A 21,705-nucleotide genomic window follows, 5' to 3' on the forward strand; every position below is an offset into this window, starting at 1 on the left:
TTATCGCAAAGTATCGTTTTGCAAAAATTCAGTGCTGGACTGTGTAACTGTTACTGTCTAAAACATCTGCTTCTCAGGTGATACTAAAAAGGGCAAATAAGTTATACTCATGTGAGACTTAATTTATCTTTGATTACTATCATGAACGAAAATTTGAACTTAAATGAGCTCCATGTTGAGTAATTTGCCTTGAAAAGTAAAAAGCACAAACTATTCCAAGTGAAGCTAAGAATTAACTTTAGTTGAATTTTGCTACTGAAATAATCGTAGAGTAAGACTAGTGATAGAATATCAATTTATGGGTCCCCACCATATTCTTCTCACATTATAAAGATAATTGGAATATTATTGCTACTAAGAAAATCTGATACATTTCTATAAATGGGAATATAAACAGTGTAATTGTGGTATTGTTTAGCCGGCCGTTGTGGCCGAGCGGATCTCAGCGCTTCAGTCCGGAACCACGCTGCTGCTACGATTGCAGGTTAGAATCCTGCCTCTGACATGCATGTGTGTACTGTACTTAGTTATTTTTAAATAGTTCTAAGTATAGGGGGCTGATGACCTCAGATGTTAAGTCCCATAGTGCTCAGAGCCATTTGAACCATTTTTGGTATTATTTATTTTTGTTTGTCGTATTTATATGTCAGTTAAGTTAGAATCTCCTCCATGTCCATCTTTAGTTCGGTGCTTCCTGCAGTAACATCTCAGTGCTGAGTCACGTGAAGGGCTTATTTCAATAGTGGTACAAGTACATTTTGGTTCATATTGAGATACAGAGCACTAAAGTTAAATGAGCGCAGAAAAATCAGCAGTTGACATACCAGAAATATTCAAGCATATGGCTTCTTGCTAGAGATGAACCTTTCTTTCTGTTTGTTTGGCTCATTAATTTCAAAAGCATTATAGACACAAAAGTGGAGGTAATGGATTGGTTCAAATGGCTCTGAGCACTATGGGACTTAACATCTGCGGTCATCAGTCCCCTAGAACTTAGAACTACTTAAACCGAACTAACCTAAGGACATCACACACATCCATGCCCGAGGCAGGATTCGAACCTGCGACCGTAGCAGTCACGCGGTTCCGGACTGCGCGCCTAGAACCGCGAGACCACCGCGGCCGGCGGAGGTAATGGACTCGTACCGCTATTGAAATAAGCCCTTCACGTAATGATCTTAATTCTAGCTGTTATTATTATGAACTGGGTATAATTTTGCTTACTATGATTACTAGTATGCGCATTATTGGTAACTACTGCTACCCACAGCTCAGAGTGCCCTGTGTACAATTCAAAGGGAAATATTAGTGAAAGTAACTTAAATAACTAGTATTTAATTTTCTTGAACATATATTTCCAAATTCATGTGACTAATTGGGCTGGCGACTGTTCGATTTTTCATTCGTGTATGAATTTTACTACTTTCATTAACCCCAAAGTTAAAGCCTGTTTAGATCTATTAATTGCACTATAAGCCTATTTAGAATTAGTGTCTGATATCTTTATCCTTTAGACACATACAAACGGACAAAATTATGAATCCTCTCAGAGGTTAATATTAGTTTGTGTCACGACAGTCTAGTGTTATACGTGGCTTTTCCTGTGGCAGGATTAAATGTTCGTTGGTTAGGGAAGAATGACGTATAACGGGCTGGTGATGTACGGCAAGTTAGTGTTATAACCTGATCACCTCGACAGTGCGGTAGTCTATTAAGACGTGTGGCTGTGACAAAATACGAGAAGATTCTGCAGAAGATAGTGAGCAATTGCCACCACGTCTCTGTTTCGCCCCTGCCGAATACGCTGTGGCGCAGGTAATCTGTGGCCGAGGCTAAAGTCGAGCAAAGGCGGTTGGTGTGCTGCCTAAGAACAAGGAAACGGCGGCCTGTGGACTGAAGGTGTGGCCGAGACCTCTGAGTACGGAAGGTGTCCTGACCTGTGTGCACCGAGTGCGGCGTTCGTTTATCATGCACGGCGGAGTGGGCTGCATTGATGTTGTGGAGCAACAGGCATCCGGAATTGTCTGCCGGCCCTTTGTTTCTTCAGTGACGTGTCCCGAATACCTCGTTCAGGTGGACGCTGTGGATACACCAGCAACGGGTGTAAGCTGTCAGTTTACAGTTTTTTCGCTGCTATGTGCCTGGTGCACGGCGCCCCGGTTACATTAAAATGGTGCTCCGCTGAGACTGTTGCAGGTCGTTCGTGTGCGTCAGCGATGTTGCACTGCCGGTCACTATGCTTCGTGCGCCTTTGTTTTGGGGTGTTTGTGTTGTTCGTGGAGTTACGCTGATACTGCCTAAAGGACATGAATTCGTGTCTTGCTGAACTATGTATGGCAGTTCGCTGGACTGTTATAACAACTCAAGTTTCGCTTTCGTTCGATATTGTTTATTGACATAAGTGTGGATTGTCGTGCATTTGTGTCTGTAAACAAATATGTGTTTAAGTGCTGCAATGAACTATCATAATTTACTGAGACGTAAAGATTCCCTGGTGTCCCGATTTAACTGGTTTACATGTCATGTAAACTGATAAGCCAAAACATTATGACCACTGCCCACCGCGACTTTCTATGGCAAGTGATGCGGTTACAGAAGGATGTAAGTGAGCAGACATGGGCGAGGGATCATCCTAGCAAAGATATTGGTTGCATATGGGAAAATACATTAAAATAAGCGACTTTGACATAGGGCAGATTACCGAGCGAGGTGGCGCAGTGGTTAGCACACTGGACTCGCATTCGGAAGGACGACGGTTCAATCCCGTCTCCGGCCATCCTGATTTAGGTTTACCGTAATTTCCCTAAATCGTTTCAGGCAAATGCCGGGATGGTTCCTTTGAAAGGGCACGGCCGATTTCCTTCCCAATCCTTCCCTAACCCGAGCTTGCGCTCCGTCTCTAATGACCTCGTTGTCGACGGGACGTTAAACACTAACCACCACCACCACCATAGGGCAGATTATTGTTAAGGAGAGCCTGTGAACTAATATCTCGTAAATGTTGAAGCTGGTCCACCGTTTACGTGGTAATGTCTTGAGCATCTGCGGAAAGGATAGAAGGACAGTGAAACTACGACTAGGCGTGAATCGTTGGTTGCCCAGGGCTCTTCACAGAACGTGGAGTTCGGAGGCTTGTGGTGGGATAGATAGCGATCGGTGGCATCTTGGCCATAAGAGCATAATGCTGGTGCAAGCACAAGTATTAGCACACCTTTCAACGCACATTGTTGAACATGAAACGTCGCAGCAGACCCCGACTGCGTGTTCACATGTTGACCCAACGACAATGTCAGTTATGATTGAAGTGGTCACGGGACCACCGATTCGCCCGTCGATCAATGGGAACGTGTTGGCTCTTCGGGTGAATCACATTTATGTTACACTAGAACGATGGTCATATCAACGAACGCCATCATCGAAGCGAACGATCCCGGCGGGGTCAGGGATTTTCTCTGCCTCGTGATGGCTGGGTGTTGTGTGATGTCCTTAGGTTAGATAGGTTTAAGTAGTTCTAAGTTCTAGGGGACTGATGACCATAGATGTTAAGTCCCATAGTGCTCAGAGCCATTTGAACCATTTTTGAAGCGAACGATCGCTCCAAACGTCTAGCGCGCCACGTACGCTGGCTGGTGGGATACATTTTCCTATTTTTACATGGGACCTGTGGTTGTAATCGAAGACACGTTGATAGTTGCGAACCACCTGTACCCCTTCAGGCTTGATGTCTTCCCCGACGGAGATATCTTCGGAGTACAATTGTCGGTGTCTTGGAGCCAGAATTGGTTAAAAAAATGGCTCTGAGCACTTATGAGGTCATCAGTCCCCTAGAAATTAGAACTACTTAAACATAACCAACCTACGGACATCACACACATCCATGCCCGAGGCAGGATTCGAACCTGTGACCGTTGCGGTCGCGCGGTTCGAGACTGTAGCGACCAATGCGGCGGAGCTTCACCTTGTTGAAAAATGATGTTAGGTTGCAAGTCTTGTATCTGAGGGTGCACAAACTGCTCCAACATGTCCAGATACACTGACTCATTCACTGTTTGATCCGAAAAGAAGAACGGTCCCAAAATCCTTTCGTGCATTAGCCCGCACCAGACGTTTAGTTTAGGGCTATCACGAACATGTTCAATGACAACGTGCGGATTTTGCGAACCCCAAATCAGAACATTAGGCCTGTGCCTATTAACGCTTCCTGATATATGAAAGGTTGCGTCATTTGAGAATAAACATCTTTCCAGGAAGCTGCCATCCATATCAATACGGTGCAGCATATCCGCAGCAAATTGTTATCGGCGTGGTTTGTCGTTCGGCGTCAGATGTTGCAGAATTTGCACTTTGTAACTGCATATATGAAGACGCTGGTGAACTGCACAATGCAGTGTTGATCGAGGTACATCAAGTTTCCTAGATGCTTGACGAATTGACTTACGTGGGCATCTGAGAAACGTTTGTCTAATGTCCTCCACAGTCTCTTGAAAATGGTTCAAATGGCTCTGAGCACTATGCGACTTAACTTCTGAGGTCATCAGTTTCCTAGAACTTAGAACTAATTAAACCTAACTAACCTAAGGACATCACACACATGCATGCCCGAGGCAGGATTCGAACCTGCGACCGTAGCGGTCGCTCGGTTCCAGACTGTAGCGCCTAGAACCGCTCGGCCACCACAGCCGGCGCCAGAACCGGCCTACAAGGGTTTCTGGAACAGTTTAGTGTACTCGCTTTGATGTCTTGGCTACCAAATTCGCCCGGTCCACCTCCTATGGTACCATCTGGGTCACCGTCACAACCTACGCATGTCAGCGGCCATTTATTTACGCGGTTTACATGAACTCTTCGTAGACATCTAATGCCATATATCTCCACAAACCTTCCAACAAACTCCCGGATTCCTGATACGCAGGACCAATGTTGTATTTCATTGCAAAGACGGGTCAACAAGTTATCAAGCATATGAAGATATGAAAATGGCATCTGTTCTTTCGGACATCTCCACTCTGTCCGAAAGAAGAGATACCATCTTCATATCGTTAAGGCTAACCGGCTGATGACCTTCAGTGCGCATTGCCTCAACTCTTACGGGACTCAGTGGATTGTCTGCCGCGAGTAGTGGGTATAATAGCAGGGGAACTACGAATGTAATGTGTGGACTATACGTTAAGAATGTGGGACTCAAGGGGAGCGTGTCGGCGACAGGTCCCTGAAGTCACTCTCTCCTCTGTGCCATCAGTGCCTCAGATGGATAGAGTGTCTTCCATGTAAGCGGGTGATCCAGGGTTCGAGTCCCGGTTGGGGCACACATTTTCAACTGTCCCCGTTGATGTATATCAACGCTCGTCAGCAGTTAGTGGCATTGATTTAATTGTAATTTCAGTTATCAAGTAGGTGGTCATATTGTTTCGCCTTATCAGCGTATGTTCTTCTGTAGAGTTTTCCGTGAATATGTAAGGTTTAGAGCACCACTTGCACCAAAGCATGCAATCATTTCGATGTGTCTCATGTGGACTGATGTACACGCCATGTATGTTCGTGGGTAAAGTTCTCGTGAATATTTGCTTTAAAGAATTTTCTGAAACATTTGTCTCACTATTTCGAGTTTTAATTTTGGCCACTAGCACTCAGTTATCGTCTTTCTCGTGTCACTGTGCTTTGATAATAAGTGCACACCTGAGTTTACAATTGTTGTTTTAATACAATGTGCATGATTACAGACATACTTTTTGATATCGGTTATAAGATTAAAAATTTGCTGTCTCTCAGCCAAATATGGGAAACGTATTTCGAAATCTAATTGTGATGAAACAGCGTGAATTCGCTCTTTCGATGATGTGTATGTTCATGTTTGATTTCTGTTGAAGTGAAATGTGTCCAGTAAAAACAGAATCGCCCTCCACTTTCTCCATTCCCACTCTTCCTGACGTCTCAGATAACAGCACAGGGGTCGAAACGTTTGTCGTGTAGAGATAAAGTAAAAATTATCGTGACGCAGCCCAACAACATGGAAGATTTTACCTTCAATGACAACAGCCACGAAAGCCACGAGATTTCAACAGTTTGAAATAATCCTCATGATATGCCTAGGAGCTATAGAGCATTTGTTCCCAGGACAGTTGGCGCAGTTGCTGTTGACAGTGCAAAGTGTGTGCGGTGTCCACAGCCGCGGAGCTGGAAGGTGAGCCTCCGTCCGGCCGGCCCGCCGCGCGCTTGCGCGCTGAGGGGCGACGGAACACAGCGGCTGCGGTGGCGGCGGCGGCACCGGCTGCGGACGCCAGGCGTCGCGGCGACTCGCTCGCATTCGGGTCGGCTCTCCTTCGTACGGGCGCAGCGCCTAACGCGGCAGCGGCGGTGGACACCACAGCGGCGGAGTCCTGCGCCAGTGAGTACAGCCCCTGTTGCTCTGCTACCTGCCACGCAGCCACTGCGAGTGCTATACGCTTACGCTGACGCCGTGTGTGTGTGTGTGTGTGTGTGTGTGTATGCGTACTGGGAGTCGTCGATTCATTGGCAGTTACGCCCCACTGGTCGTAACAACAACTTTCATAATAAAATTTCGTAACTAGAACTTAGCCTACTAACGGCGTATCTCAGTTTCACATTATACCTTCGTATTGACCAATTCGGATCAAGTAACAACTTCGATTTCGCTTCTTTATTTGTTGTCACCTATTTTCCAGTACACCTTCATATTCTCCCTATGTTTTTTTCGTTTTTTTTTTTTTTTTTGCTTTCTTCTGTTCATGTTGTTCCTGATTTGTTAGTTTCCTGTCTTGAAAGTCTTCTAAATTTAGTATTTTATTCCGAATAAAGCTTCTGGGGCTAATATCAGTTTCACTGTAGTTCTTCTTTTATTTCTGAAATCCACGCTATTGTTTGAAGCTTTGCTCCATAAACTCAGAAATATTTGTTAATTTAACCTGTTCCCATTCACTCGTGAAATGTGTTCAAAGAGGATTAACCTTCGCTACACCATTACTTATACTGTTTTAGTAGATCTCATTAATGCTCAGTTTCGACAACCTGTAATTTGTGTTCTACCCATTATTTTTTTAATAATTCGTCTTTCAAATATCTGAAATCTGTTCAGATTACAGCTTCTTGTTAAGCATTCGTATTAATGCAAACTGGTCTTACCACGTGCTGTAGTTCTTTAGTTTGTACTTATAGAGCGGCATTTCCTACTGCAGATAGTTTTTAGAGACCATATACTCCTGTCTTGTTACTAGTTCCTGCAGCCACTGCAAATTTTTCTATTCCCCTCTGCTGTGCTGTGTCACCGAGGTATTTAAATTTAATTACTCTTTCTATTTTACCTATTTAAATTTCTACGCATTTTGGTGCAGTCTTTATATTTTTTTCAGAACTTCGTCTTTTCAGTGGATATTCTATGACCAGTTCTATTTGTTACTATTTCCAGAAGATTTATTTCAGTTACAGATTTTGTGAAATTTTTGTATTTTATTTTAGTGTTTTATTCATGGCTGTAATTTTCAATAACTGTAATATTATTTTTTCAAGATAATATTCAGTCATCAGTAGCAAACAAATTCTATTATGCATTGCTGGATACCGGTTTAAAGTAGCCATATACCGTACGTACATTTCTGGACCTGCTATGGTATTGTGCTTCTATGCAAAATATGTAGACATCTCTACACCAGTACTAAGTAAATTTCTCTAATAAACTTTTTATATTTCACATAAATATATAGCCAAGGTCTAAAGATTTATAGTACCCCTAATTCTGTAGGTTTTTGAAGACGACAAATACTATTGAAATTTCGGGACAGCACATTTCAGGAGTAGTAAGGCAACATGTTACTTCCCCCCACATACATCTCTCGTGTTGACCACGAAGAGAAAATTCGAGAAATTAGAGCCAATACAGAGGCTTACCGACAATCATTCTTCCCATGCACTATTCGCGAGTGGAACAGGGTTGGAGGGATCAGATAGTGGTACCGAAAGTACTCTCCGCCACACACCATTACGTGGCTTGCGAAGTATGATGTAGATGCAGATTTTTTCGAAACCGGTAAAGCATAATAAAATTTATTTGCAAATAATGACTGAATTTCATCTTAAAAAATTGTTTTTTGTCTAAAAATGACGCTATTAAGAGACATAGCTGTTATTTGGTACAAAATGTTGGTGTACAGGAGTAACCAGACACAATTTTATTTTCTTTTACATTACTGAAATTATTACATTTATCGTCAGACAGCTTGCATGCATTTTTCAAAACACATGGACGTTCGTTTGCGGATGAGTTGCCCTATCATAGACAAAATTTCGTATTCGAGGTCATAATTACGCTGCAGTTACGTGATACGACCGCCTGCAACATTTGGTTTCATAAATAACACTCCTGTTGTTCTTCATGTTGTCACATACGCTTTGAGTGGTCCTTATTACTATTTCTGTTAAGTGGACAGCAATATAAATCACGTAAACGCAAAATGTGTTTTGTTTCGTCGGAAATCAGAGACGTACTTTTCTAAACGGTGCTGGTTCAAAGTACTCGAGACTAGACACATTGCAAAGGAACTGGTTTGCAAGGCTGTTTTTCAACCTTGAACTGTGATCTTTTGTTGTAATGTTTTTCATTATTAATCCATGTATTCAGAGGCAGTGAAGGAGCTGTTTATTAAAGGCATGCCTTCGTGTCCCTCGGGAACGCGAAAGCGACATGCTGAAATGTGTTAATGAAAAAATGGGATGAATTTCAGCATATGCTGACCAAAGTAGTCATGGTTCCCTTAGAAGTAACATTGCTTTTAGTACGTATAAGTTGTTGAACAAATACATTATGACTATTTCCTACCACGACACTGAGAGTTAACTGATGGCGCTGCGGTCACGAAACGCGTTAAGGAAAGCATATAGAAGAAGCAAAGACGAGTAGGGGAACATTCTAACCACGACACGGGACGCAGACGAGGAAATCTACTGACACAAGTGACTTCTTTAAAGGACACATTTTTGTGGCACAGCGGCTGGGGCCATGCATCTCAGAAACAGTAAAGCTAGTCGGCTGTTTGCGTGCTACTGTCGTCGACACTCATCCAAAGGGATTTGACAACGGTGAAACCACGAGTAGGCTACAAGGCGTCTGACATTCACGACCAATCGCAGAATGAGGAAGGCAAACCCACTCTATAAAGCATGATAGGCAGCGATCTGTGGTACATCTGACGAAACGGTTCAGCGCACATTGTCGAACATGGGTCTCCGCAGCAGTCGACCCCTACGTGTTCCAGAGATAATCCAACGGCATGGCCAGTTACGCTTAAAGTGGGCACAGGACAGTAGAATAATGGAAACATGTTCTTTGGTCGTATGAATCATTTTTCTTATCGCTCCACGTCGATAGTCGTGTCCAGCTACATCGTCTTCCAGGCGAACGGCTACCTGAAACATGCACCACGACTCGGACGTCGGCCGGTGAGTGTAGTGATCCGTGGAATCTGTGGGACTAATCGATGGAGCCTTGACGGTTCTGGACGACGGTGGTGGAAATCATTATAAAAACAGCGTTCATACGAGAATGATAGTATAATATCTGAGCTTATATGTATCTAATTTATTATCAAAGTAGTAGATAAATATAAGATACAATCATAACGGAATACGTAGTTATTTTGATAGCAAAAGTAACAAAATAAGGCTTTTGCATTTTCTGGATGGAAACTGGTATAAAGGCCTCCACTGTCCTGTTGGTTTAATGCGTTGTTAGAACTTTTTCCAACCCAAGTTCTCCCTAGTTACCTCAAAAATTCTCTTCGTCATTGATTCTGTTAGATTTTGTAGATCTTTCACCGAAATTATCGTCCACTCTTCTCGCATCGGTTTTCAGCTCACATACGGTATCAAATTCTCTTCCATTGCGATAAACACGTTCGCAAGTATTCTGGAAACGTTTCCCACAGAGTTCACCTCAAGGCTACCTGCAAGCCAGGACACGACTTCGATATCTTTATTTTCAAACCACCTTCGGTTTTGGCAGAAACATGCACAGATGGATTATCTTGCTGAAACATTAAACTTTCGTCCCTTAGGACCACTTACGTTCTCAGATTATGCTAATGACATTGAAACTCATCCAGCCCATCTAAATTAAACTTCTTGTCATCTCTGGGGATCACTGTATCCAACTATGAAGCTTAGCCGGCCGCTGTGGCCGAGCAGTTGTAGGCACTTCAGTCCGGAACCGTGCTGCTGCTACGGTCGGGGGTTCGAATCCTGCCTCGCGCGTGGATGTGTATGATGTCCTTAGCTTACTTAGGTTTAAGTAGTTCTAATTCTAGGGGACTGATGACCTCAAATGTTAAGTCCCACAGTGCTTAGAGCCATTTGAACCACTCTGAAGTTTATGGCATATGTTTTTCAGCAAAATTTAATCGATTGTGTCACCACACCGAGCCGACTCCCTTTATATTGAGTTCCACCCCCTACCCCTGGAATCGTTGATTTCCTCTTATGTACTGTACTAAGGACATCACACTAGACACAATTTGACTGCAATTGTCAGTGTACTGGTTCTCATTCTACTGTACATACACTAAGCACAACTATTTCAACCGAAAACGCTAATTTTCTTACAAATACATATGTTTCATCTGACGTCCGCTACTGTACACGAATTTACGGTGGAATACCTACAGCCTCAACGGTGGTCGCATCTTCCAGCAAGATAACTGTCCATGTCGCGAAGTCAGAATTATACTGCATTTATATCGGTAGCATTACAGAAAACTCGCGTTGAGGTCATGGCTACCATATTCGCCTGATCTAAACCCGATGAAATGCAACTGGGACGGTATCGATCGCCAACTCAGGGCCCAAAAACTATCGACTCGTAAACTGCAGAAATTTAGAGACTGGTGGGTGCACATCTGGTACCACACATCTCCAAAAACCTAAGGACCTGTAAAACACATGCTATGCAGAACTGTTGCTGTGTTACGTTCTAAGGACGCACTAACACACTAGTAATCAGGTGGCTACAGTTTTGGCTCACAATGTACATCTACATTCCTTGCAGTCAGTGTTCAAAATATGTTTTAATATCAGTTTCTGGGAGATCACACAAGAGCTAAACTGTGTCTGCCTTCTGGTGAACTACAAGAACACGTTTTTAGTAACCTTTCCATCCTCTGCCACTGAATCTGTCGAACAAGTTGAAATCTACACAACGTAGCTCATGGACGAGAGACGGTCTCTGTCTTTTCTCTGTGTGCATTCACTTCGCGACGTACGATGTTTTCTTGTACTGTCTATCATTCTTAGAAAATTGTGTTCACTTTTCTTCTCGAAGGATGACTTTTCAGCAACTACTGAATTCTGATAAGTACCTCCTTAGCACAGAAAACACTGGTGTCTGTTTTGTGACAAAGTAGTACCCTGTGATCTATGAAACAGCTGTTCTGAAGCAGTTACGGATCCTTTAACTGATTACGTCCTACCTATTCATGGATTGTATGGCCAGACCATATAATTTTATTTATTGACTGTTAATACACTGTATAAACGTTTTCTGTGGGAGAGATATCACAATGCATGAAAAGCTCTGTAGTGGTTAAGTTCTTATGCTCGCTGCGCACCTACGTAACATCCTGGTGGCGTAGCCAACTGAGAGCGCTGATCGCTGATCTGTCTTTTCTTCAGTTATTTTGTCAAATACACATTTTATCTTTCATACGTAATTTATAGGTTGCTATAGACAGCGTATTACGTATATTTTATTTTTGACATTAAATTCACCATAGAAGTGTCAGACATATTATCTTTTCCTATTTCCTTTTAATAATTTTATGTGGTCAACTGTATTCGTCTTTTATATTGTCACAAATGGTTTCTAAAATAGTTATCAAAATTTAAAAGTCTGTTACATGTAATTTACATAATGTGTTTCTATCCCATTGTGGTTCTTATATACACGACCGAGCGAGGTGGCGCAGTGGTTAGACACTGTACTCGCATTCGGGAGGACGACTGTTCAATCCCGCGTCCGGCCATCCTGATTTAGGTTTTCCGTGATTTCCCTAAATCGCTCCAGGCAAATGCCGGGATGGTTCCTTTCAAAGGGCACGGCCGACTTCCTTCCCCGTCCTTCCCTAATCCGATGAGACCGATGACCTCGCTGTCTGGTCTCCTTCCCCGAAACAACCAACCATCTTATATACATGAGGAATACATCTAAGCCCACACTAACGACATCTATGAAGCACGTAGGCAAACGATTTTTAGTAGCTACTGCACTCCAGTAGTTTTTCACACTAACGCCAGTTGTAGAATGACTGTGTGGACGATGTGGCCTATTTTACCCCATATTTTAGTTCTACATGACGATGCTTTGCAGAGTGTATAAATGTTTTGACGATCCCATTACGGCTTTATCACATTAGGACATGGCGTAGAACAGGTACGCTTTCCTTATTTTATCTGTACATTTCCCAGTTTATATGAGACTATATTGTGATATGAAATGTTACATTGTTTCGAAAGATAGACTGCCCACTAGGTGTAAAATTTTTCTATTGTAGTTCTGAGGATGGTCATTACTGACTGAAACTGGTCATCGTCAAAGGAATTTATATTGTGATCAAAGAATGGAATAAAAAAAACATTTGACACTATTGGATCACTGTCCATATTCGCAACTATATCGCAGCTGGTGAAGTTGTGGATTAGCCTCATTGTTATCTGACCACACAGTGTATAGTATGCGATTTTCTGTCTACGCATCCAGAAGTGAGATGCTGTCTTTCCTCTGTGTGCATTCATTTCACGACGTTTTCTTGCAGTGACCATCATTCTTAGAAAACTGTGTTCACATTTTTTCCGAAGGATGACTTGTCAGCAACTACTGAGTTCTGATAATGCATTTATCTTATAACGAGTCACGAGAACTGGAAGATGTGCTCGTTAATACAAGTGTTTATGAATAAATACCACTGCATCAAATGCCACATGAAAGCAAGGATAAAATCTCTGTCTCGTGTTCGTGCGGTAGCGTTCTCGCTTCCCACGCCCGGGTTCCCGGGTTCGATTCCCGGCGGGGTCAGGGATTTTCTCTGCCTCGTGATGGCTGGGTGTTGTGTGCTGTCCTTAGGTTAGTTAGGTTTAAGTAGTTCTAAGTTCTAGGGGACTTATGACCACAGCAGTTAGGTCCCATAGTGCTCAGAGCCATTTGAACCATTTTTAAAATCTCTGAGGCGAATGTCTGTGTCCTGTTTTCAACGTATTTACGTGGAAATGCGTTTCATGTATGGCACATCTGTCCATAGCATAGTGCTTCGCAATGCCTTTTTAGTTCGTTTCTTTTCTTTTTCTTTCTTACTGCCTTCACTCTTTTGTACTCGTATTCTGTCGCAGAATTACGATAGTTCAAGGCTCTCTTTAGGGGCTTTGGTTCTCGGTTACTTTGAATGATGTTGCAGCGCCCTCGAGAAAGCTAACAGAAAAAATGTATGCAACTGTTCAACGGTCAAGACGATATCCAATGTTGTAAAATACGTCAGTAGTTGCAATTTATGGAGGCCCTTAACGTTCTCTCCGCGGCGTGCTTATGACAGATATCTGCAGGATAGTTTTAGCTTAACGCTGGAACTCATGACAGAGGCAAATATTGACTTGAGTAGACCATAACACATCCTCCGCAATCCTACTTCTAGTGGTAGCGAATGATTAATCATACTTGACAAGCATATGAGGTTCTCGCCATAAGTTTCACACGTACGTCCTTGTGTTATTGCATAGCTTCCAAGGGATTTTGCTGTGTGTTAAATTAGCAATTTCGGTGTTGCATTTCATACAAACTACTGCGAAAGTTATTTCCGGAGAATACACCAGAAACATCTAGCTGCCTCTCACAATTAAACAGAAAGGGGAAAATCGGAGAACAAATACTTCAGGATACATTTATTATCTCTCGGTGCATCTTTCGCACTGTTATCGGCCACGTCTACTGAAACATCTTTCAAGTGTGTGGTTTTATTTAGCAAGTTATGTGAAGAATATGATACACGTCATCTAATTCTCTTCTTACCTTCGTTATGGGACACATTTTTTGCAAAGAGGGAGTATCGTGACCTAGTTGCGCTCAGTGTAGATCAGTGAAGACATTTATAGTGCTGTCAGTACTTCGTTGATGATCTTGACCGTTTGCAGCCTCCGACAGCACTAACGGGGCAGCAAAGGGCTCACGGGGCATTGTTAACAATGAGAGACTGTCTATTGGCTTGTGTCAGACGCCATTTGTTTGATAATTTTTTATATTTAGCCTGAATGAGTCATGGCCGACTGGAATCAAGCTCGTGGCCGCAAATTGTATGTCTTGCAGCGCCAGTGTCTGAAGATTCTTCCCTGGTCATTACCACCGAGGTTCTCTTCTTGTTACCTGCCACGGTCGTTCGCTGCAGCACGGGAATCCAGGATTCGTTCACTTTGGGGCTTTGTTTCTTGTTGAAACTGTTGTCCCATTTGTGGATCTCTATTTTTTCCTCAACAAGTAGACGTGGTAATTCTTTGTCCTTAGCAAGAATTTCCGTGACGGCGAATTTTAATAATGTGGTCGGTCTCGCATGGCGCATGCTCGGCCACGTCTGATTTCTCCACCTGTCCCAATCTGGAAAACCGTTTATCTTCGGTGATCCTGATGTTGACTGCTAGCCCAGTCATTGCAACATAGACTTTTACCTAAATGTACGGGATATGCGGTACGTTTCCGAATTTGCAAATGGGTTCCTTTTGTCCTTAGTCGATCGGAGATATTCTTTGATCGTCTTGTTTGGGTTGTAAATAGTCTTTACACCACATTTCCACTTGTACGGTCAACTCTGATGGTTGTCCCTGGAACATATGTCACGAAGACGGTACCCAACGTGTCTTCTTCAGACGTGTCACTTCACCAAGTGTTAGATTTCGTGACACTTCTTATACAACTGGTGGAGCACCCATTGCTCCTCAGAACGCTCTCCAGGTTTTGCATCTCGCGTCCAGTATGCCGCAGACCAGATAACCATCTCGTACTCTCTTTCTGGCTCAGGTAGGTGTGACTGTTTGTGCAGGTACCGGTACGTCCGTGTCAGTTTCCGATAAACCCTGTGTCCCAGGCCATCACCATTCCTCGTAACCAACACATCTATATATGGTAGCTGTTGGTTCTTTTCTACCTCCATGCCAAATTTTGGAATGAAGACTATTCAGATGTCTAAGGAGGTCACCTAGTTGTTCCCCACCAAGGCTCCACATGATGACGGTGTCGTCAACGTTCCTGTACCAAACTTTAGGTTTACAAGATGCCGAGTCCAGATCCTGTACATCTAAAGGTTGCAGGAACAATTTGATCAAAACTTGACTGAGTGGACTAGCCATGGTAGCACCTTCCAGCTGTTCAAATACCATGATATGAAATGAATGAAAGGGCTTGGTGATGTTACACAGAAAAAGGGAACAAATATGCTTCAGCGAATCAATGAATGGCACTTTGGTGAACAAAGATTAACTTCAAAGGTGATCAGGATGTCGTTTGGTCCAAGTTTTAGTTTCTCCGGATTCTCAGTGAAATGTCTCGAGTCTTATATGTATGTGTCATGCTGAAGCAGGGAGGCCAAGAGTTTTGTCAGTTTAGACGTCTGTGAGCCGGAAGCTCTTACTATCGGTCTTGGCGGAACATTTTGGTAACTTTTGGTAGTTTGTATAGCCAAGGTGGAAGGGCTTCGGTGATTCGTAGGTTCCTCTGTTCGTTTGCTGAGAAATAGAAGCCTTGATTAAGCGATTAGCATTCTGTGTGATCTGCTGTGTCAGATATGCACTTTACTTTCATGGCATCGATGAATGTAATGGGACATAAATCTTTTGCTTATAGCCTTCGGTCTTCATTACAGCGGTCGCATTTCCCTTGTCAGCAGGCTCTACGAATGCAATCTTGTAGGTCGGTTGTAACTTTCCTTTGTTCAGGTTAGAGATTGGTTTTTCTTGCCAGCAGGCTCTACCAATGCAATCTTGTAGGTGGGTTGTAACTTTCCTTTGTTCAGGTTACAAGTTGGTTTTTCTCAGTACAGTATCCTAGTTCTGCCTGTTTCCTCAACGTATTCATAAGTCGTGGTCCGGTTGGCGCTTGGGTGTTGGCAATGATAGCCTTCATAGTTAAAGTTCTGGGGATGATAGCGAATTTCCCCCCTTTCTGAAGGACGGACCGATCGTTTCATGTCAGTGGTCGTTCACTGTGCGTGACACGTCGGAAATCGACTTTTCCATCTGCCCTCTTCATCTTGAAAAATTTTTCTTCTGCCATTCGGTGCAGCGACCCAATTTGTTCTACAAAGTCCTGTGAGTTGTTGATGATTCTGTGGAGCATAACAGTTCCTGTTTCCCACATGACATGACGAAGCTTTTGTGTATATTTATTTCAACCAATCACGACATAAACTGCTGTACTGGATTAGAGTGACTGGTCGTTATCAATAACCCAACAGGTATTTCTTGGCAGATGGTTTCCCCAGAGAGTGCGAGGAATTTATGTTTCAATAAGGCTGCTACTCGATCCTTCATAGAAATGTTTTCTAGCATAGCGAGGACATCGTCTATTTATAGACCACGTCTTGCTAACAAGAATGCGTTCATTCACTTCATAGTGAACTGTTACTTGGGAATCTCTAATGTTAACAAATACACTTAACGGTCGCGCTGAAAACATTTAAATTTGATAAAGTACTGCTGTTCTGTTAACACAAGTAAACTGCAAACTACTTTTTGTTACAGTTCTACGTATTGTTATATTACAGTGGAGACGTGTGTCTCGAAATTTATATTCTGTACGCAACGTTATTTTTGATGAGGCTTTATACCTCAGTTAACAGTTTTAGAAGTCATCTTGAATCTGTCACAATCGACAAGTATCTAGTACTGGAAAGATCACAAAAATACAGCATGGGACACGAAGGACTTAGGTTTGATTAATAATGTTACAGTTATTTATTTCAAGTTTCTGCTACCAGTCACTTTTTATTTTATGCTTAATCTAACATAATGCAACGCGTTTCGAACATGTTTTGTTCATCTTCAAGCGTTTGTTCATACATACATACATCGAGGAATGTTACTTAAAAATAAACAGTCATAAACTAGATTAATCTAGAACACTTTATTTGTTACTGTAGCTTCTGTTGTGGCATTTGAGCGGGGGAGGGGGGGGGGAGGAGGAGGATGGGGGCAGTGTATATCTAGAAATCGAAGTCAGTGATGTCTTCTGCTGTTTTTCTTCTTTGTTGTTGAGTGTGTATATCACAGCCTGTATCGGATGCAGATAGATTTACATCAGTTATGTGTTACGAAAATAGTGTGAAAGGCTTTTATATGACAATTGATCACTTACAGTTACACCATCTTGCTGCTTCACTTGCATCACTGGTGTAATGGCGGAGCTGTTACAGTTAAATGAAGACTTCATTCTCTGAGACGAATACCATTTAAGACTGCTAGTTCGGCCAGTTTTCGAGTATTGTTCGTCACACGGGAGCGGGACAAGGTGAATTATTGGAAGAGAATAAGGAAAGCTGCATCCTTCGTCACTGATGTTCTGTGCGAGAAAGCCATAGTCATGGTCGACAACTTACAATAAGAGGCCCACCAAGAAAGAGCATCGCTGACCGCTGTACTCTTGGAGTCCATGGCCCGGTATGAGTAAGTACAAATACCGTTTTACTCGCTCCCACCTACATCTCGACTAGACGTCTACATCTGCATCTATACCCCGCAAGCCACCTTACAGTATGTGGCGGTATCACTACCTTTTTGCCACTTTCCCGTTCCGTTCGGAAATGCGCATGGGAAGACTGATTGTCGGTAGACCCTCGTATTATCTCTAATGCCTTGTATTTTTTTCCTCGTGTTGGTTTCACGAGAAGAATTAATTTGTTGACCAGCTCATCCCGGAACGCACTCTCTCAGAATTTCAGTAGCAAACTTTTGTGTGGAGCACATTGCCTCTCTTGTAGCTTCTGAAGCTGAAGTTTGTTGACCACCGTCTAAACTACAGCGAAAGGAAACGCGGCAGGCCTCTCTTTGTTGAATACCTTTTATTAATCTAACCAGAAAAGGTCCCAGACTGATGAGCAAGAATCGGTTGAAGAAGAGTTTTGTAAGTCGCTCATTTCGTGAGTGAATTACATTTCCTTGTGATTTCTCCAACTACCCACACCCTGACACATGCTTTCTTGCAGCTTGTTTTTTCACTCTAAGATAAAAGAAAGACACACCACAAAGAAGTTATGCAAATTGGTCACAGACTGATATTCATACAGGTGTATAAATAAAATGCAAAATTGTACACTTTTGTGGCTGATGGGTGAATGCGTGACGTTGCACCATAATTTCACCGCTCAGCTGGCGACGATAGTGAAAAGGGGACACGTCAATACCAGGGTATAAAGTCTTTGCTAATTTCATTCCGTGTACTCAGCTAGATAGTAACTACGCCTTGCAGATAGGCTCGTGACGCAGATATCAGAAATTAAGAGAAGATGTGTATTTGGGCTCAAAGAAGCTGGTTGAAGTAATCGGTGAATCACTCGATATTTGTGTATGAGCGATGCCACTATTTGACGATGTTGGCAGGGATGGGGGAACCATGGCAGGGAACAGCGTCAAGAAGGAAGCGGTCGATCTAAGAAGACGGCAGAACGTGAAAACTGAGCAATGATCAAAGAGGCACTCAGGGCCCCCGATTCATCACGAACGTCGATCCTACGTGCAACTTCTGCTTCAGTGAACACAAGGACAGTTAGCGGGCAGAGAAAGATAGATGAGCTGACGATGCCCCTTGCACCGACTGCCAATGATCTCTGTACACCAGCAAGCCCCTCTACAGTGGTGTCAGGCACATTCGGCATGGATTCTCATTGATTGGAATATAATTTTCTACACTAATGAGTACCGAATTCAAATAAGCCCTGACGGACAACGAAGACGTGATTGAAGGCGCCTGCGACAACAGTGGTAAACCAACCTGACTGCCGCCCGCCATACACTCCGACAGCCAGGAGTAGCGGTCTAGGGTGCAGTTCCATTTCATAGTTGGACCACTCTAGTTGTCATACGCCGCATCCTTACAGCGCAGCGGTACGTCGATGATATTCTACGGCCCATTTTGTTGCCATCCATGGGAAACCATCCTGGGCTTACAATTCAGCAAGATAATGCAAGCTCCCACACAGAAAGAGTTTCTACTGCTTGTCTTCGTGCTTCGCAAACCCTACATTGGCTAGAAAGGTCACTTTATCTTTCCCCAGTTAAGAACATTTGGGGCATTATGGAGAGGGCCCTCCAACCAGGTGTGAATTTTGATGATCTAGCGCATCGATTGGACGGAATTGCGCACAATATCACTGAGGAGGACATCCAACAACCCTATCAGTCAATAACTGCTTCCATAAATGCTGAAGGTGGACCTACGCCATACTGAATTGCTCAATTTGTGAGGCTCTTTTTCTTGAATAAATCAACCTTATTTCTGAAGTTGTAATCATTTGTTTGTCTGTAGATGTGCATCACCTCTACTGACTTCTGACTTCCGCCCCTTTGGGATATACATACAGGGTGGTCCATTGATAATGACCGGGCCAAAATATCTCACGAAATAAGCATCAAACGAAAAAACTACAAAGTACGAAACTAGTTTAGCTTGAAGGGCGAAACCAGATGGCGCTATGGTAGGCCCGATAGATGGCACTGCCATAGGTCCAACGGATATCAACTGCGTTTTTTTTTTTTAAATAGGAGCCCCCATTTTTATGAAGTATTCGTGTAGTACGTAAAGAAATATGAATGTTTTAGTTGGAACACCTTTTTCGCTTTGTGATCCATGGCGCTGTAATAGTCACAAACGTGTAAGTAAATGGTATCACGTAATATTCCGCAAGTGCGGACGGTATTTGCTTCGTGAAACATTACCCGTGTTAAAATGGATCGTTTACCAATTGCGGAAAAGGTCAATATCGTGTTGATGTATTGCTATTGTGATCAAAATGCCCAACGGGCGGTGCTATGTATGCTGCTCGGTATCCGGGACGACATCATCCAAGTGTCTGGACCGTTCGCCGTATAGTTACGTTATTTCAGGAAACATGAAGCGTTCAGCCACATGTGAAACGTCAACCACGACCTGCAACAAATAATGATGCCCAAGTAGGTGTTTTAGCTGCTGTCGCGGCTAATCCACACATCATTACCAGACAAATTTCGCGAGAACCGGGAATCAAAAACGTCGGTGTTGAGAATGCTACATCAACATCGATTGCACCCGTACCATATTTCTAGGCTCCAGTTATTGCATGCCGACGAATTTGAACGTCGTGTACAGTTCTGCCAGTTGGCACAAGAGAAATTACGGCACGATGGCACATTTTTTGCATGCGTTCTATTTAGCGACGAAGCGTCATTCACCAACAGCGGTAACGTAAACCGGCATAATATGCAATATTGGCCAACGGAAAATCCACGATGGCTGCGACAAGTGGAACATCATCGACCTTGGCGGGTTAATGTATGGTGCAACATTATGGGAGGAAGGATAATTTGGCCCCCATTTTATCGATGGCAATCTAAATGGTACAATGTATGTTGATTCCCTACGTAATATTCTATCGATGTTACTACAAGATGTTTCACTGCATGACATAATGGCGATGTTCTTCCAACATGATGGATGTCCGGCACATAGCTCGCGTGCGGTTAAAGCGGTATTGAATAGCATATTTCATGACAGGTGAATTGGTCGTCGAAGCACCGTACCATGGCCCGCACGTTCACCGGATCTGACGTCCGCGGATTTCTTTCTGTGGGGAGAGCTGAAGGATATTTGCTATCGTGATCCACCGACAACGCCTCACAACATGCGTCAGCCCATTGTCAATGCACGTGCGAACATTACGGAAGGCGAACTACTCGCTGTTGAGAGGAATGTCGTTACACGTATTGCCAAATGCATTGAGGTTGATGGACATAATTTTGAGCATTTATTGCATTAATGTGGTATTTACAGGTAATCACGCTGTAACAGCATGCGTTCTGAGAAATGATAAGTTCACAAAGGTACATGTATCGCATTGGAACAACCGAAATAAATTGTTCATACGTACCTACGTTCTGTATTTTAATTTAAAAAACCTACCAGTTACCAGTTAGAGCCATATGTTTGTGACTATTACAGCGCCATCGATCACAAAGCGAAAAAAGTGGTACAAACTAAAACATTCATATTTCCTTACGTACTACACGAATATGTAATAAAAATGGGGGTTCCTACTTAAAAAAAACGCAGTTGATATCCGTTTGACCTATGGCAGCGGCATCTAGCGGTCCAACCAGAGCGCCATCTGGTTTCCTCCTTCAAGCTAGACTAGTTTCGTTCCTTGTAGTTTTGCACCAGTTACTGATCCTCTGCAGGCCTTCCTGTGTTTCGCTACCATCTGCTGGCGTTGTTTTCTTATAGACAACTGACTCACCAGTGAAAACATTACAGAGTTTCCAATGTTATCCCCTTGTTCATTTATCATAATTGTATTCAGTTTCGGTATAGGCATTGCCTGTCCAAATTTCGAGCAGACCATACTTCGTTTAAAAATGTCGTAGACAGTAACGGTCTTACGATACTTCCTTGGGATACTCCTGAAATTTATACTCCTGAATTCTATA

At 43.0% G+C, this 21,705-nt stretch overlaps 1 protein-coding gene across 1 annotated transcript in view; it reads left to right on the top strand.

Annotated features, from left to right (window-relative positions):
• Nucleotides 1–6,287: 6,287 nt before the first annotated feature.
• LOC126241582 (parathyroid hormone/parathyroid hormone-related peptide receptor-like) overlaps nucleotides 6,288–21,705 on the top strand; it is a gene marked incomplete at its 3' end in the record, with an annotated part of 617,417 nt that continues 601,999 nt past the window's right edge. Inside the window, exon 1 of the mRNA XM_049948022.1 lies at nucleotides 6,288–6,385. The remainder of the gene's footprint in view (nucleotides 6,386–21,705) is intronic.

The sequence above is a fragment of the Schistocerca nitens genome, chromosome 1 (genome assembly GCF_023898315.1).
Source record: "Schistocerca nitens isolate TAMUIC-IGC-003100 chromosome 1, iqSchNite1.1, whole genome shotgun sequence".
Classification (NCBI taxonomy): domain Eukaryota; kingdom Metazoa; phylum Arthropoda; class Insecta; order Orthoptera; family Acrididae; genus Schistocerca; species Schistocerca nitens.